The sequence below is a fragment of the Coregonus clupeaformis genome, chromosome 8, assembly GCF_020615455.1.
Source record: "Coregonus clupeaformis isolate EN_2021a chromosome 8, ASM2061545v1, whole genome shotgun sequence".
NCBI lineage: Eukaryota > Metazoa > Chordata > Actinopteri > Salmoniformes > Salmonidae > Coregonus > Coregonus clupeaformis.
In genome coordinates this window covers 44,960,261-44,979,287 of record NC_059199.1, presented here as the reverse complement: position 1 = coordinate 44,979,287, position 19,027 = coordinate 44,960,261, and the positions used below count along the sequence as shown (strand labels likewise).

Sequence of the window (19,027 nt, the reverse complement as noted above, 5' to 3'; positions counted from 1 at the left end):
AACTTGTTGTGTAATGTTTATGTCCAATGGCCAATGAGCACTGATACCTTTTATCTATAATTGATCTTCATATGACAAGGATTGAAAAGGATTTCCCAGTACATTGTCGACTTGATTCATGATGATGACTGCTTGTCTAGCTAAGATTTTGAATGTATGATGTTGACATGATCAGTCCAATCAAAGCTATGGTAGCTATAACGTGATTTGACGTCATTCTATCTGTGTTCAATGACCTTGAGCTTTCTTGGATGGGCACTTCTAATGTAAATATATGGCAGCACCCAAGGGGCTTGGATTTTCGAGCTCCCCCGTAGAATTTGCAGTGACATAGTGTCCCAATGAGTGACAGAACACTGAGCCAATCACGGCGCAACTAGAGAACATTAGCAGAAAATCACTGAGCTAGGCTGAAACCTCCTGCATTTTGGAGCTGCCTTACTCAAGGAAGCAAAAAAGAGACCATTTACATTTACATTTACATTTAAGTCATTTAGCAGACGCTCTTATCCAGAGCGACTTACAGGAGCAATTAGGGTTAAGTGCCTTGCTCAAGGGCACATTTAGGTCATTTAGCAGACGCTCTAGTCCAGAGCGACTCACAAATTGATGCATTCACCCTATAGCCAGTGGGATAACCACTTTACAATGTTTGTATGCAGCTTTATTAACTCAATGATTTTTTAAACATTGTTTGTAAACTGATATGTGACACTTTTAATGCCAAAATAGGCAACTTTTTTTTTTTTTAGCTAAACAGGTGGGGCTCATTAAGAAGTATGTCAAAGATTTAGAATGGGACGTTTGCTTCGCAAGTCCCATTAATAAGAAGCACTGTATGTCGACGATTGAAACTGTGGCTTTTGCTGCGCAAGCCCCACAATGAGTCTATTTCACCACCTAGTGGATTCTATCCAATAATACAATCAGAAGGGTTTAGAGATTGTCCACGCTCATGTAGATTATGATGAAACCTGGGTAATGTTTTATTGTAAAGGTACCAATGCCACCAATAAAATTCAAGCAACTGTCCCCTTAAATGGCAGTCTTGTGAAACAAAAATATACAGTTTGCCAGTGTGTTCCACTTCATTTTACCCATTGCGCTCTTTGAGCGGAATGTTTGTAGCAATATGTGCCGTATACTCCTGTATTTACGGTAACTCTGCTGCCGTGTAGAATTCAAGATGGCGGCGCCCGTACTAGAAACATGCCATGTCGCATGTTGTGCTAATCGAACCCCACATGTTCTTTCATGGGGTCGTGGGGGGCTCATTGCATATGGAACATGTCATTCTGTCGCTCTCTATGACCCACAGGTAATATATATCTTTCACAATTTAAATGTACTCGTATCGCTACAGTTGCTACATCATCAGTCTTGTCAATGTTGGTGTCCTTAGGTATAAGGTATATTTGTTGCGACAGTCAGCTTTACTCTTTACATACCATTCTACAGGAGAAAGGTGTTGTAGCTGTCCTGAATGGACACACCGGGAGGGTGAACACAGTCCAGTGGGTCCACAGAGAGGACTGTGGTGAGTAGCTACCTGCATACTTCATCCAATGCTTAGATATGCTGATAATACACCTTGATATGCTTCATCCAATGCTTTGATATTCTAATAATATACATTGATATGCTTCATCCAATGCTTTGATATACTTTGATAGACTGTTTGTCTTCATCCCTGATGATGGTACAGGTACAGAAACTCACCTGGTGTCAGGAGGGTCTGACAGTGTACTGATTGTGTGGGAGGCCCTAGATGGGAAGGTGTGTTAATGCTACTAGAAGCAGGAATTGGTCACATATGTTAATGATTTATTGGCACTTCATCAGACACATTATTAAAACACAGCAATAGGTTGACTTACAGTGCATTCGGAAAATTATTCAGACCCCTTGACTTTTTCCACATTTTGTTACATTACAACCTTAATCTAAAATGGATTGAATAGTTTCCTCCCTCATCAATCTACACACAATAGCCTATAATGACAAAGCAAGAACATGTATTTTTTTTGTGTTCAAATGTCTAAAAAAAATAACGGAAATATGACATTTACATAAGTATTCAGACCCTTTACTCAGTACTTTGTTGAAGCACCTTTGGCAGCGATTACAACCTTGACCCTTCATGGGTATGACGCAACAAGGTTGGCACACCTGTATTTTGGGAGTTTCTCCCATTCTTCTCTGCAGATCCTCTCAAGCTCTGTCAGGTTGGATGGGGAGCGTCGCTTCACAGCTATTTTCAGGTCTCTCCAGAGATGTTCGATCGGGTTCAAGTCCGGGCTCTGGCTGGGCCACTCAAGGACATTCATATACTTGTCCCGAAGCTACTCCTGCATTGTATTGGCTGTGTGCTTAGGGTCATTGTCCTGTTGAAAGGTGAACCTTCGCCCCAGTCTGAGGTCCTGAGTGCTCTGGAGCAGGTTTTCATCAAGGATCTCTCTGTACATTCCTCCGTTCATCTTTCCCTCGATCCTGACTAGTCTCCCAGTCCCTGCCACTGAAAAACATCCCCACAGCATGATGCTGCCACCACCATGCTTCACCGTAGAGATGGTTCCAGGTTTCCTTCAGACGTGACGCTTGGACTTCAGGCCAAAGAGTTCAATCTTGGTTTCATCAGACCAGAAAATCTTGTTTCTCATGATCTGAGAGTCCTTTAGGTGCCTTTTGGCAAACTCTAAGCGGGCTGTCATGTACCTTTTACTGAGGAGTGGCTTCCATCTGGACACTCTACCATAAAGGCCTGATTGGTGGAGTGCTGCTGAGATGGTTGTCCTTCTGGAAGGTTCTCCCATCTCCACAGAGGAACTCTGGAGCTCTGTCAGAGTGACCATCGGGTTCTTGGTTAGTTCCCTGACCAAGGCCCTTTTCCCTCGATTGCTCAGTTTGGCCGGGCGGCCAGCTCTAGGATGAGTCTTGGTGGTTCCAAACTTCTTCCATTTAAGAATGATGGAGGCCACTGTGTTCTTTAGGACCTCCAATGCTGCAGAATGTTTTTGGTACCCTTCCCCGGATCTGTGCCTCGACACAATCCTGTCTCGGCGCGCAACAGACAATTCCTTCAACCTCATGGCTTGGTTTTTGCTCTGACATGCATTGTCAACTGTGGGACCTTATATAGACAGGTGTGTGCCTTTCCAAATCATATCCAATCAATTGAAATGACCACAGGTGGACTTCAATTAAGTTGTAGAAACATGTCAATTGAAACAGAATGCACTTGAGCTCAATTTCAAGTCTCATAGCAAAGGTCTGAACACTTATGTAAATAAGGTATTTATGTTTTTTATTTTTAATACATTTGCAAAAAATATATATATATTTTTTTGCTTTGTCATTATGGGGTATTGGGTGTAGATTGATGAGAAAAAACATTTTAAAAATACATTTTAGAATAAGGCTGTAACGCAACAAAATGTGGAAAAAGTAAAGGGGTCTGAATACTTTCCGAATGCACGGTATATTGATCCATTCTTACGCATATTTGTTGTGTTTGTACTCCCTGCCCCAGTTTAACCCCTGTGTAAAGTGTGTTGGACACACTGGGCCAGTGTGTGCTGTGGATGCCATCCACCTGGACAACAATAAGCTACTCATCGCCTCCACAGCCTCTGACTCCACTGTCAAACTATGGCTCTACACTGGGAGTAAAGGTAAGAGATGCTTTTAATCCCAGCAATAGACTAGTGTCCTGTCCAGGGGGTGTACTTGTCTTGTACATCAAACTGCCTCACACTATAGGAACAGGAGGCTCCTGCCCTATGGGGTGTTCTGGCTCAGATAAGGCTACTTTACTTTATGCTTTTGTGTGACATAGAGTGGGTAAAGGAACTCTTTAGGACAGTCAGATCGGGTAAGGTAATCAGATCATTGACACTGACCAAATGGCACCCTATTCCCCTATGTAGTACACTACTTTTGACCAGGGCCCTTATCCAATGTTCCTTCAACATTTTTTGGGCACTTAGCAAATGTTAGGTCTTGTGAGCGGAAACTTGAACGTTGTGAGAATTTTGTGCAACTTCCGGCGCGCATTTACAGTGAACACTGAGGCTGTACCCTTACCGTTTTAGACAGTAGCCAATAGGCTATTTTGGCTATTTGAGCAATATGTAGGCCTACCAACAAATCCAATGGAGCAAATCCCATAACATTTTCACATGGAAATAGCTTTTGCTTTCTATGATATAGCCTACAGGAGCATAAATGTGGTGTTCAATACAGGCCACATTGCATGAGACTTTAAAAAAAGTGTTTACATTATGAAGGGCTTGACATTAATTCTGTCTGTAAAACCATGGGCTAAATAGGTGACTGTAAATTGCATTTTATTGTGTTGTATGATGCAAGAAACCACATTATAAAATAAAAGTAGTTATTTTTACCACACAGAGAATTAGACAATGTAGGTTACACCTCTGCCTATTGGCTTATTTGCATATTCAAGCCTGTCTCAAAATACAACACTGCACCTTTAATTAAGAAGTAAGCTTTTTTCCCAAATGGCATTTCAAAGACGGCTTGAAATGTAGCCTACACGTTTTGTGCTCTTGTAGGAAGCAGTAACTCCCCATTGCTGACCTATACTTATCTATATCTGGGCAAATAATATCACGCATGGCTCTGTGTTCTGATCTGAAAAGCGCATTCACTCGAGGGTGATTGAAAGACCGCTCATGGGCTACCCCCGCTCTGGCTCTGCCAAAAACAAAATCACAGACTCAATCTTGCAAAGTTAGATTTGTTTTTTAGTTTTTTGCATTGAAAAGGGACTGATATAATGTTGAGTTGAATACAGAAAAAACATTGATCCATATAGTGCAAACTAATGGGGCGAACTCAGTGAAGTTAAATCTCTTGCGTCTCTGTGCAGACTGGCATTTCTTCTGCGCAGCAGTCCTGGAGGAGGTGGGAGGCCGCGCAGTTTAGCGGGAACATTGCCCATAGGCCGCCCAGCCATGTTCATTTGTATTTTGTAACTTCAGTAGTACTCTCAAGTACTCTTATCTCAATATGATAAGGCTGCACAAACCACAATGTTCACCTAAAGTGGGCTTATTTCTACCTAAGTAGGGTGAAGTTGCCCCTAGATGCTGATCTTGTGTCAGTTTAGCATTTTCCCCGCTAATGGTTGAGAGGGAGGGGAAGCTGATCCTACAGTGGGGAAAAAAAGTATTTAGTCAGCCACCAATTGTGCAAGTTCTCCCACTTAAAAAGATGAGAGAGGCCTGTAATTTTCATCATAGGTACACGTCAACTATGACAGACATATTGAGATTTTTTCTCTCCAGAAAATCACATTGTAGGATTTTTAATGAATTTATTTGCAAATTATGGTGGAAAATAAGTATTTGGTCACCTACAAACAAGCAAGATTTCTGGCTCTCACAGACCTGTAACTTCTTCTTTAAGAGGCTCCTCTGTCCTCCACTCGTTACCTGTATTAATGGCACCTGTTTGAACTTGTTATCAGTATAAAAGACAACTGTCCACAACCTCACACAGTCACACTCCAAACTCCACAATGGCCAAGACCAAAGAGCTGTCAAAGGACACCAGAAACAAAATTGTAGACCTGCACCAGGCTGGGAAGACTGAATCTGCAATAGGTAAGCAGCTTGGTTTGAAGAAATCAACTGTGGGAGCAATTATTAGGAAATGGAAGACATACAAGACCACTGATAATCTCCCCTCGATCTGGGGCTCCACGCAAGATCTCACCCGTGGGGTCAAAATGATCACAAGAACGGTGAGCAAAATCCCAGAACCACACGGGGGGGACCTAGTGAATGACCTGCAGAGAGCTGGGACCAAAGTAACAAAGCCTACCATCAGTAACACACTACGCCGCCAGGGACTCAAATCCTGCAGTGCCAGACGTGTCCCCCCTGCTTAAGCCAGTACATGTCCAGGCCCGTCTGAAGTTGGCTAGAGTGCATTTGGATGATCCAGAAGAGGATTGGGAGAATGTCATATGGTCAGATGAAACCAAAATATAACTTTTTGGTAAAAACTCAACTCGTTGTGTTTGGAGGACAAAGAATGCTGAGTTGCATCCAAAGAACACCATAGCTACTGTGAAGCATGGGGGTGGAAACATCATGCTTTGGGGCTGTTTTTCTGCAAAGGGACCAGGACGACTGATCCGTGTAAAGGAAAGAATGAATGGGGCCATGCATCGTGAGATTTTGAGTGAAAACCTCCTTCCATCAGCAAGGGCATTGAAGATGAAACGTGGCTGGGACTTTCAGCATGACAATGATCCCAAACACACCGCCCGGGCAACGAAGGAGTGGCTTCGTAAGAAGCATTTTAAGGTCCTGGAGTGGCCTAGCCAGTCTCCAGATCTCAACCCCATAGAAAATCTTTGGAGGGAGTTGAAAGTCTGTGTTGCCCAGCGACAGCCCCAAAACATCACTGCTCTAGAGGAGATCTGCATGGAGGAATGGGCCAAAATACCAGCAACAGTGTGTGAAAACCTTGTGAAGACTTACAGAAAACGTTTGACCTGTGTCATTGCCAACAAAGGGTATATAACAAAGTATTGAGAAACTTTTGTTATTGACCAAATACTTATTTTCCACCATAATTTGCAAATAAATTCATTAAAAACCCTACAATGTGATTTTCTGGATTTTTTTAACTCATTTTGTCTGTCATAGTTGACGTGTACCTATGATGAAAATTACAGGCCTCATCTTTTTAAGTGGGAGAACTTGCACAATTGGTGGCTGACTAAATACTTTTTTCCCCCCACTGTAGATCTTTACCTAGGGGAAACTTCACCCTGGAGCTATAAAACCTGCATTAAAAAAAGGACTATAAGTGTTCCTTGTTTCCTGCTCTGAGATTCGCTTGTTTGTTTACAAGGGAAACTTCACCCCATTGCAAAAGAGGCATCTTTGAGTTAATCTGTCTGAATTCTCCACCTACCCTGACATCTGCTGGTATGCTGTGGTAGTAGAAACAGACTGAACAGTCTGCTCATTTGAGTCACAGAATTTAATGAGTCATCACTTCAGGATTGTCTGAAATCAATGTAATGGCCTATTGTTAGCGCTGTGGTTTCCACTGTATCGTGAAACCAGGATTGTATCATGGTATTTGTATTTAGTATTTTATTATGGATCCCCAATAGCCTGTTATGGCGCCTCCAATAGCCTGTTCTGGACTTGGGGATTGTGAAGAGATAATAATAATAATAATAATAATAATATGCCATTTAGCAGACGCTTCTATCCAAAGCGACTTACAGTCATGCGTGCATACATTTTTTTTTGTGTATGGGTGGTCCTGGGGATCGAACCCACTACCTTGGCGTTACAAGCGCCGTGCTCTACCAGCTGAGCTACAGAGGACCACCTCTGGTGGCATGTCTTGTGGGGTATGCATGGGTGTCCGAGCTGTGTGCTAGTAGTTTAAACAGACAGCTCGGTGCATTCAGCTTGTCAACACCTCTTACAAAAACAAGTAGTGATCAAATCAATCTCTCCTCCACTTTAAGCCATGAGAGATTGACATGCATATTGTTAATGTTAGCTCTCTGTGTACATTTAAGGGCCAGCCGCACTGCCCTGTTCTGAGCCAATTGCAATTTTCCTAACTCCCTCTTTGTGGCACCTGACCACACGACTGAACAGTAGTCCAGGTGCGACAAAAATACGGCCTGTAGGACCTGCCTTGTTGACAATGTTGTCAAGAAGGCAGAGCTGCGCTTTATTACTCCCAATCTTTGCTACTGTTGTATCAACATGTTTTGACAATGACAGTTTACAATCCAGGGTTACTCCAAGCAGTTTAGTCACCTCAACTTGCTCAATTTCCACATTATTTATTACAAGATTTAGTTGAGGTTTAGTGAATGATTTGTCCGAAATACAATACTTTTAGTTTTTGAAATATTTAGGACTAACGTATTCCTTACATTTACATTTACATTTTCGTCATTTAGCAGACGCTCTTATCCAGAGCGACTTACAAATTGGTGCATTCACCTTATGATAGCCAGTGGGACAACTACTTTACAATATTATTTTTTTTGGGGGGGTAGAAGGATTACTTTATCCTATTCCAGGTATTCCTTAAAGAGGTGGGGTTTCAAGTGTCTCCGGAAGGTGGTGAGTGACTCCGCTGTCCTGGCGTCGTGAGGGAGCTTGTTCCACCATTGGGGTGCCAGAGCAGCGAACAGTTTTGACTGGGCTGAGCGGGAACTGTGCTTCCGTAGAGGTAGGGGAGCCAGCAGGCCAGAGGTGGATGAATGTAGTGCCCTCGTTTGGGTGTAGGGACTGATCAGAGCCTGAAGGGTACGGAGGTGCCGTTCCCCTCACAGCTCCGTAGGCAAGCACCATGGTCTTATAGCAGATGCGAGCTTCAACTGGAAGCCAGTGGAGTGTGCGGAGGAGCGGGGTGACGTGAGAGAACTTGGGAAGGTCGAACACCAGACGGGCTGCGGCGTTCTGGATGAGTTGTAGGGGTTTAATGGCACAGGCAGGGAGCCCAGCCAACAGCGAGTTGCAGTAATCCAGACGGGAGATGACAAGTGCCTGGATTAGGACCTGTGCCGCAGGGTCGTACTCTGCGAATGTTGTAGAGCATGAACCTACAGGATCGGATCACCGCCTTGATGTTAGCGGAGAACGACAGGGTGTTGTCCAGGGTCACGCCAAGGCTCTTTGCACTCTGGGAGGAGGACACAACGGAGTTGTCAACCGTGATGGCGAGATCATGGAACGGGCAGTCCTTCCCCGGGAGGAAGAGCAGCTCCGTCTTGCCGAGGTTCAGCTTGAGGTGGTGATCTGTCATCCACACTGATATGTCTGCCAGACATGCAGAGATGCGATTCACCACCTGGTTATCAGAAGGGGGAAAGGAGAAGATTAATTGTGTTGTCTGCGTAGCAATGATAGGAAAGGCCATGTGAGGATATGACAGAGCCAAGTGACTTGGTGTATAGCGAGAATAGGAGAGGGCCTAGAACTGAGCCCTGGGGGACACCTGTGGTGAGAGCATGTGGTGCGGAGACAGATTCTTGCCACGCCACCTGGTAGGAGTGACCTGTCAGGTAGGACGCAATCCAAGAGTGAGCCGCGCCGGAGATGCCCAACTCGGAGAAGGTGGAGAGGAGGATCTGATGATTCACAGTATCAAAGGCAGCAGATAGGTCTATAAGGATGAGAGCAGAGGAGAGATAGTTAGCTTTAGCAGTGCGGAGAGCCTCCGTGACACAGAGAAGAGCAGTCTCAGTTGAATGACCAGTCTTGAAACCTGACTGGTTTGGATCAAGAAGGTCATTCTGAGAGAGATAGCAAGAGAGTTGCCTAAAGATGGCACGCTCAAGAGTTTTGGAGAGAAAAGAAAGAAGGGATACTGGTCTGTAGTTGTTGACATCGGAGGGATCGAGTGTAGGTTTTTTGAGAAGGGGTGCAACTCTCGCTCTCTTGAAGACGGAAGGGACATAACCAGCAGTCAAGGATGAGTTGATGAGCGAGGTGAGATAAGGGAGAAGGTCTCCGGAAATGGTCTGGAGAATAGAGGAGGGGATAGGGTCAAGCGGGCAGGTTGTTGGGCGGCCGGCCGTCACAAGTCGCAAGATTTCATCTGGAGAGAGAGAACTGGCTGAGTCGATTCAGTGGCTAGCTTTGCACTTGGCTGGCTAACAGTAGCTGCTAGGGGTAAGTTATAACCTACATTCCTTGCCACCCATTCTGAAACTAACTGCAGTTCTTTGTTAAGTGTTGCAGTCGTTTCAGTCGCTGTAATAACTGACGTGTATAGTGTTGAGTCATCCGCATACATAGACACACTGGCTTTACTCAAAGCCAGTGGCATGTCGTTAGTAAAGATTGAATAAAGTAAGGGGCCTAAACCACTGCCCTGGGGAATTCCTGATTCTACCTGGCTTCCACTAAAGAACACCCTCTGTGTTCTGTTGGACAGGTAACTCTTTATCCACAATATAGCAGGTGGTGTAAAGCCATAACACATACGTTTTTCCAGCAGCAGACTATGATCGATAATGACAAAAGCCGCACTGAAGTATTACAAAACAGCCCCCACAATCTTTTTATCATCAGACATTTGTGTAAGTGCTGTGCTTGTTGAATGTCCTTCCCTATAAGCGTGCTGATAGTCTGTTGTCAATTTGTTTACAGTAAAATAGCATTGTATCTGGTCAAACACAATTTTTTCCAAAAGTTTACTAAGGGTTGGTAAAAGGCTGATTGGTCGGCAATTTGAGCTATTGAAGAGGGCTTTTCTATTCTTGGGTAGTGGAATTACTTTTGCTTCCCTCCAGGCCTGAGGGCACACACTTTCTAGTAGGCTTAGATTGAAGATGTAAAGATATGGCAAATATGAGTGCCGATATCGTCTGCTATTATCCTCAGTAATTTTCCATCAAGGTTGTCAGACCCCGGTGGCTTGTCATTGTCGGTAGACAACAATACTTTTTTCACTTCTTCCACACTCACTTTATGGAATTAAAAATTACAATGCTTGTCTTTCATAATTTAATTAGTTATACTTGGATGTGTAGTGTCAGCGTTTGTTGCTGCATTTCATGCCTACGTTTGCTAATCTTGCCAATGGAAAAAATAATTTAAGTAGTTGGCAATATCAGTGGGTTTTGTGATGAATGAGCCACCTGATTCAATGAATGATGGAGCTGAGTTTGCCTTTTTGCCCATAATTTCATTTAAGGTGCTCCAAAGCTTTTTACTATAATTCTTTATTTAATTTATCTTTGTTTCATAGTGTAGTTTCTTATTTTTATTCAGTTTAGTCACATGATTTCTCAATTTGCAGTATATTTGCCAATCGGTTGTGCAGCCAGACTTATTTGCCATTTCCTTTGCCTCAACTGTACAATTTTTTGAATTCCTCATCAATCCACGGGCATTTAACAGATTTCACAGTCATTTTCTTAATGGGTGCATGCTTATTGGTAACTGGGATAAGCAATTTCATAAATATGTCAAGTGCAGCGTCTGTCTGCTCCTCATTACACACCAACAAATATTCTTTACATCAACAACATAGGAATCACTACAAAACGTATTATATGACCTCTTATACACTTTGGTTTTCCTAGATATGGCTACTATACTGTGATCACTACAGCAACAATGGCTCAGCTGCGAAGTGGTAAGCCACACAAACTCACAGAACGGGACCGCCGAGTGCTGAAACACGCAGCGTGTTAAAATGTTCTGTCCTCGGTTATAACACTCCCTACCGAGTTCCTAACTGCATCTGAACACAAGAACTGTTTGTCGGGAGCTTCATGAAATGGGTTTCCATGGCCGAGCAGCCGCACATAAGCCTAAGATCTCCATGCACAATGCCAAGCGTCGGCTGGAGTGGTGTAAAGCTTGTCGCAATTGGACTCTGGAGCAGTGGAAACGCGTTCTCTGGAGTGATGAATCATGCTTCACCATCTGGCAGTCCGACGGACGCTACCTGCCCCACTGCGTAGTGGCAACTGTAAAGTTTGGTGGAGGAGGAATAATGGTCTGGGGCTGTTTTTCATGGTTCGGGCTAGACCCCTTAGTTCCAGTGAAGGGAAATCTTAAAGCTACAGCATACAATGACATTCTAGATGATTCTGTGCTTCCAACTTTATGGCAACCGTTTGGGGAAGGCCCTTTCCTGTTTCAGCATGACAATTCCCCCGTAAACAAAGCAAGGTCCATACAGGAATGGTTTGTCGAGATCGGTGTGGAAGACTGGCCTGCACAGAGCCCTGACTTCAACCCCATCTAACACCTTTGGGATGAATTGGAACTCTGACTGCGAGCCAGGCCTAATCACCCAACACCACTGCCCGACCTCACTAATGCTATTGTGGCTGAATGGAAGCAAATCCCTGCAGCAATGTTCTAACATCTAGTGGAAAGCCTTCCCAGAAGAGTGGAGGCTGTTATAGCAGCAAAGGGGTGGCCAACTCCATATTAATGCCCATGATTTTGGAATGAGATGTTTGACGAGCAGGTGGCCTCATACTTTTGGTCATGTAGTGTATCTTTTCTCATGCATCTCTTCCCAGAACCTAATCAAGCATCTGACACATTTGTGCAAGATTTTAGTTCTGGGTTTCTGAGATTAGGTGCCTTTGTGGCATTGGTTGGTAATTCCTCTCTGTATGTTAGCGGGTGTGGAGGGAAGCGAATGGTGATGTTACATGACAGTCATAGAGATGAGCGTGTGGCTGGGGCTGCATCCCAAATGTCACCCTATTCCCTATTGGCCCTGGTCAAAAGTAGGGCACTATATAGGGAATAGGTTGCCATTTGGGATGAAGTCTGGGTCTTTCCTCAGGGTGTGTTGTCTGATATAGGCCAGCCGGAGCTCTGCTGCCAGCATTTGTTGTTAGTGCCTGGAAGACCCCTGTGTTTCTGGCGAAAGAGAGAAAAAAAACATGTCACCCTTTGACAAAATGTCTCTGCAGCGTCAGAAGAACTAGCCTAGTGATTAGCCATCTCACCTCTCTAGGATGAGTTAATTAAATAATCTGGGAGCAGTTGATTTAGGAACGCTTGTCGGTGATGTATGGAACCCAATGTTTTTGCATAATTTTAGGGATAGTATAACTCACACCCTAACTTTATTTATTCCCTCTCATTCCCTGAAGCGGAGTGCACACAAACCATATCGTTTGGGAGCGGGTTCATGATGGATGTCTCGCTAGTTTTGTTGCCAGGCAGCAGAGGTAAGCTGTTTCTACGGCGGCGTTTGCCGGTTGGAGATACCCCCCGCCCCATATTAAAAATACAATTTGTGCATGAAGTGTTCCGCACTTCATCTCTCCTCCCTTTCACATGCCTGTTCTCTGTTTGATGCTTTGTCCCCCCTGCCCTGCCTCCCCTTCACTCAACCTGTCTTAAAAACATGAGGTAGATGTAAATGTGTTATAATGCGTCCTGGCTTCAGCAGCAAGTGTGACAGGACTATCTAATGCGATACATTTCATTTTGCAGTTCCCATACTGGCCTGCGGGGGCGACGACTGCAGAATCCATCTGTATGTGCAGAGCAATGGACAGGTGAGCGAACTCGAATAGCTGGCATTGGCCAACAAATTAACGGACAGTAATGTAAAAATGAATAAATCGAATATGTTGGATTTACGACATGTAAACCTATTCATTTACATTGATGCTGGCCTTTTCTCCCCGTGTCTCTTGACAGTTCATGAAAGTCCTCTCCTTGCAAGGGCATGAGGATTGGGTCCGTGGTGTGGAGTGGGCGTATGTAGGTGAGGACCACACCAGTGTTTAGCAATCTGTTTCTTCACTGCCTTGTTTTACATTTTAGTCATAAATCTGTCAAATAATCTGAGATGGTATGACAAAATATGTTGAAGTATTTCTGGTATAATCTGTATATCCAGATGGCTAGTTGAGTTGTGTAACCCACTCCAGATGTACTCCAGCAGTGCTCTGTTCAGGGCTACATCACAAATGGCACCCTGGCCTTTATATAGTGCACTACTTTTGACCAGAACCCTATGGGCCCTGGTCAAAAGTAGTGCACTATATTAGGGAATAGGATGCCATTTGGGACTCAGCCCAGGGTTTGTAAAAGCTGTTTCATCTCCTTCACCAGCCCTCTCCACTGGACTCTTCCCACTCAGTCAATGAACTACTCCAAGCTGGGTGGCCATTAGTGGTGGAGAGAGATGCTGTGTCCAAAATGGCACCCTGTTCCCTTCATAGTGCACTACTTTTGACCAGGGGCCTATGGGATGCAATCAGAGATTCATTTATATGTAGCAGCCCCATAGGCATTGCAAAAGTAACCTCTCTCCAGTCTCTCTCTCCTATAAAAGAAAATGAAAATCCATCCTTTTATGACTGGGGCATCTATTTAATTTGATTTGCTTTTGCAGACAGATGTCTTTCTATAATGCATGAAACGGGTGCAGCAGGACCTAGTCAGTGCTTTAGTTTTGCCCCTCTCTATCAGATATACTGTATCCTTCAAGCAGCGTGGCTCCACAGCCCTATCTTTGAGTTCAGCTGGGGGTCTTTTTAATTCCAACCTTCAGAGGACACGGTTCAACCGAGGTTCTGACACTCTGTGGTCACTGAAGATTCCCTCTTGTTGCAGGAATAGGGGTGTTAACCCTGGTGTCCTGGCTTAAGTCCCAACCTGGCCCCCTTATACTACCATGGCCAACTAATCACCCCCTTCCTTTCAACCCCTCTCCTCTCCCTGTTACTCTTCCCCAGGTGACCTTAGTTTGAAGAGGTTGTGTGTGTTCTCTTCTCAGCCATCTTACCTAGAATGGAGCTGAAATGGTACCTTATTCCCTCTGTAGTGAACTGCTTTTGATCAGAGCCCAAATGTGATGCACTAGAGGCCTATATATGGAATATATACAATTAAAGGGATAGTTCACTCCCAAAAATATATTGTATTTTGTTCATTAGTCCACCCATAAAATTGTGCATGTCAGCAGTCAAGTTTCCAAGATGGAGCACTTTCAGTAAAGAGCAAAAACTGTAATGATGATGCCGTTAGAATTGAGTGAACAATCCCTTTAAATTAAAAATATATACTAAATAGAATCAAACTAATTTCTACCTCCATGCTGTACAGAGGGGGATCTGTTAATGGCCAGCTGTGCTCAGGATTGTCTGATCCGGGTGTGGAGGCTGGTTGCCAAATCTGGGACAGAGGGAAACACGCAGGATGAACACACCATTAGGATGACTGAGGACGTCTTTACACTGACAGACAACGGTGAGCAGACATTTCATTATCAGGCTTCATTAGAACGTTTCTGTTAATTCGAATAATTTCCTTATAAAAAATTTGATTAAATCAAAACATCAGGTTTTTGTTGATTTCATAGGACAATGAATGTCTGTCTATCAACAAGATCTGCGTTAATGTATTAATAAACAGTCGTGATCATTCATGTGAATGTCATTTCCAATGTTCATTGGATTGATGTGTTATTTTAATCAGGGGAATGTGGATTGTTCGATCGTATGATTCTAAAAATGTATTTGACTGAGTACGTTATCACACAAATGTGGATGGAGCTTAATGTACAATCATACCATTCTACTAAAGATTCATGTACACTATATATACAAAAGTATATGGATACCCCTTCAAATTAGTGGATTCGGCTATACCCGTTGCTGACAGGTGTTTAAAATCGAGCAATCTCCATAGACAAACATTGGCAGTAGAATGGCCTTACTGAAGAGCTCAGTGACTTTCAACATGGCACCGTCATAGGATGCCACCTTTCCAACAAGTCATTTCGTAAAATTTCTGCCCTACTAGAGCTGCCCCGGTCAACTGTAAGTGCTGTTATTGTGAAGTGGAAACGTCTAGGAGCAACAACGGCTCAGCCGCGAAGTGGTAGGCCACACAAGCTCACAGAATGGGACCGGCAAGTGCTGAAGCGCGTAGCGCATAAAAATCGTCTGTCCTTGGTTGCAACACTCACTACCGAGTTCCAAACTGCCTCTGGAAGCAACGTCAGCACAATAACTGTTCGTCGGGAGCTTCATGAAATGGGTTTCCATGGCTGAGCAGCCGCACAAACAAGCCTAAGATCATGCGCAATGCTAAGTGTCGGCTGGAGTGGTGAAAATCTTGCCGCCATTGGACTCCGGAGCAGTGGAATCGCGTTCTCTGGAGTGATGAATCATGCTTCTTCATCTGCCAGCCGACGGACAAATCTGGATTTGGCGGATGCCAGGAGAACGCTACCTGCCCCAATGCATAGTGCCAACTGTAAAGTTTGGTGGAGGAGGAATAATGGTCTGGGGCTGTTTTTAATGGTTCGGGCTAGGCCCCTTAGTTCCAGTGAAGGGAAATGTTAACGCTACATTCTAGACGATTCTGTGCTTCCAACTTTGTGGCAACAGTTTGGGGAAGGCCCTTTCCTGTTTCAGCATGTAATGCCCCCATGTACAAAGTGAGGTCCATACAGAAATGGTTTGTCGAGATCAGTGTGGAAGAACTTGACTGGCCTGCACAGAACCCTGACCTCAACCCCATCGAACACCTTTGGGATGAATTGGAACGCCAACTGTGAGCCAGGCCTAATCGTCCAACATCAGTGCCCGACCTCACTAATTATCTTGTGGCTGAATGGAAGCAAGTCCCCGCAGCAATGTTCCAACATCTAGTGGAAAGCTTTCAGAGAAGAGTGGAGGCTGTTATAGCAGCAAAGGGGGGACCAACTCCATATTAATGCCCATGATTTTGGAATGAGATGTTCGTCGAGCAGGTGTCCACATACTTTTGGTCATGTAATGTATGCATGTTGTCTCCTCACCCCAGATGCCTCCTCAGTGTTTGCAGTGACGCTAGAGTCAGTCCTGGCCGGACACGAGAACAAGGTCTATGGAGTCCACTGGCAGCCCCCTGTCATCAAAGGTACTAGACCGTCAACCTATACGCCATTCAGTCCCCACATCAGACTTTTCTTATTTCACTGTGATGTGGAGGTGCCATACTACTCAATGATTTGATGGTGTTGGAGGGAGAGTGAGTGATTTGTTTGATGGGCCTACCATACGCCCATTAAATCAGAAAGGGTGAACCCTAAACTCTTCTATTAGTTCACGTCACTCACTGTCTGTCTGCTGCGGTTCTTTCATTATGTTTTATCCGTCCAACCTGCGTTTCTGTATTGTGGCTCCAGGGGTGGAAGTTTCCCCTAGGTGCAAATCTAGGATCAGCTTTCCCTGCCCCAATCCTAAACTTAACCATTAGTGGGGGAAATGTGCAAACTGAACCCAGATCAGCGTCTATGGGCAACTTCACTACTGAAGTTCCTTCATTGTGATGCTCTTTGTCTCCCCCTACAGGTGGCGACCAGCATCAGTCTCTGAGCCTGCTCTCTGCGTCCATGGACAAGACCATGATCTTGTGGGCTCCAGAGGAGGGCTCGGGTGTGTGGGTGGAGCAGGTCAGTGTCAACAGGAGGCTTCTAGTTGTGGCCCAAATGGCACCCTATTCCCTATATAGTGCACTACATAGAGAATAGAGTGCCGTTTGGGACACAGCCCTCTCCTTTCACAGCTTTGTTGTTTTTCAAATCCTACACTGGTAAAGGTCAAACCCCCCCATGGCCAATATGCCACGGCTAAGGGTTGTTCTTATGCACAACGCAATGCGGAGCCCCCTGAGGTGCCTTATTGCTATTATAAACGGGTTACCAACTTTATTAGAACAGTAAACAAGTAATATTGTGTCATACCCATGGTATATTGTCTGATATCCAGGACCCAAACTACCCGGTTTATAATTTGACTTCTGTTACTGATGTGGTGTTGGATTGTAGAAATGGCATTGTTAGAGGCGGATGAAGCGGGCATTAGTCTACAGTTCTACACTGTAGGTTGGGCTTGTATGGGTTGGTTTCCTCCCTGTCTCCTTGCTATCAGTCATAGGCCTCTTTAGAGGCTGCTGCAGAGAGAAGCCACAGGAGAAGAAGGGATAACGAAAGACATACCAGATCCTTCTCTCTCCCTCCCGCTCTCGCTCTCTCGCTCTCTCTCTCTCGCTCTCCCTCTCTGTCTCTCTCTCTCTCTAGCTCTCTCTCTCTAGCTCTCTCCCTCCCTCCCTCCCCCTCTCTCTCCCTCCCTCCCTCCCCTCTCTCTCTCTCTCTCCCCCCTCTCTCTCTCCCTCCCTCCCTCCATCTATCTCTCTCTCTCTATGTCTATCTCTATGTCTCTCTCTATATCTCTCTCTTTTTCTCCCTCTTGGAACACAGAACATCTGCTGTTTTCATCAGTGCTGGGCTAAATTTAAGAGAAGTGTGGAAGTTGTAAGTTCCTCCCCATCTGCCCCTGAGTTTCAGGAGTGACAGGTGAATTCTGGGAGAGACCTTAGATAACCTTCCGCAGTAACAGCGCCACCGTCCACCCCACGGCCGCCGTTATGGAGCTCTCCAGCTCCTAAAAAACTGAAATTAGTTACCTCTGGTTTGTTCAGCCATTCCTATGGGGAAAATTAATGGGGAATAGAAAACTCCATTCATTTCCCCATAGGCTTTGTCCAACGAACCATAGCGGAGTTAGTGCCTACAAAAAGACGGCATTACTATTTCTCTGTTTTGTTTTGTTTGACGAAGCAAAGATGGGGAGCTTTGTGCATCGAAACCCCCCCCAAAAAGTGCAGTACTTATGCTGCTGTTCTATCGGTAAGTTGTTTGCAGTAACTTCTTTGTTGTTGTAATATTTTAAAATGGCCATGGCAGTTTCACCATTAAGGATTACAGCTTTAAATCCCATTGTTGGAGAGAACGTATTATACTGTCCTTCTTTCCTTAGTAGTCCCGTGTAGCTCAGTTGGTTGAGCATGGCGCTTGCAACGCCAGGGTTGTGGGTTCGATTCCCACGAGGGACCAGTATGAAAAAAATGTATGCACTGGATAAGAGCGTCTGCTAAGAATTGAAGGAATGATGGATGGCGCTAAATACAGGGAAATTCAGTCTTCCAGAGATTTGAGACTGGGATGGAGGTTCACCTTCCAGCAGGACAATGACCCTAAGCATACTGCTAAAGCAACACTAGTGGTTTAAGGGGAAACATTTAAATGTCTTGGAATGGCCTAGTCAAAGCCCAGACCTCAATCCAATTGAGAATCTGTGGTATGACTTAAAGATTGCTGTACACCAGTGGAAGCCATCCAACTTGAATGAGCTGGAGCAGTTTTGCCTTGACGAATGGGCAAAAATACCAGTGGCTAGATGTGCCAAGCTTATAGAGACATACCCCAAGAGACTTGCAGCTGTAATTGCTGCAAAAGGTGGTTCTACAAAGTATTGACTTTGGTGGGGTGAATAGTTATGCACACTCAAGTTTTCTGTTTTTTTGTCTTATTTCTTGATTGTTTCACAAGAAAAAATATTTTGCATCTTCAGAGTGGTAGGCATGTTGTTTAATCAAATGATACAAACCCACAAAAAATCCATTTTAATTCCAGGTTGTAAGGCAACAAAATAGGAAAAATGCCAAGGGGGGTGAATACTTTCGCA

General features: G+C 44.5%; 1 pseudogene; it reads left to right on the top strand.

Moving 5' to 3' along the window:
* The first annotated feature begins 1,186 nt into the window (after window positions 1-1,186).
* Window positions 1,187-19,027, top strand: part of LOC121572544 — a 69,562-nt pseudogene continuing 51,721 nt past the window's right edge.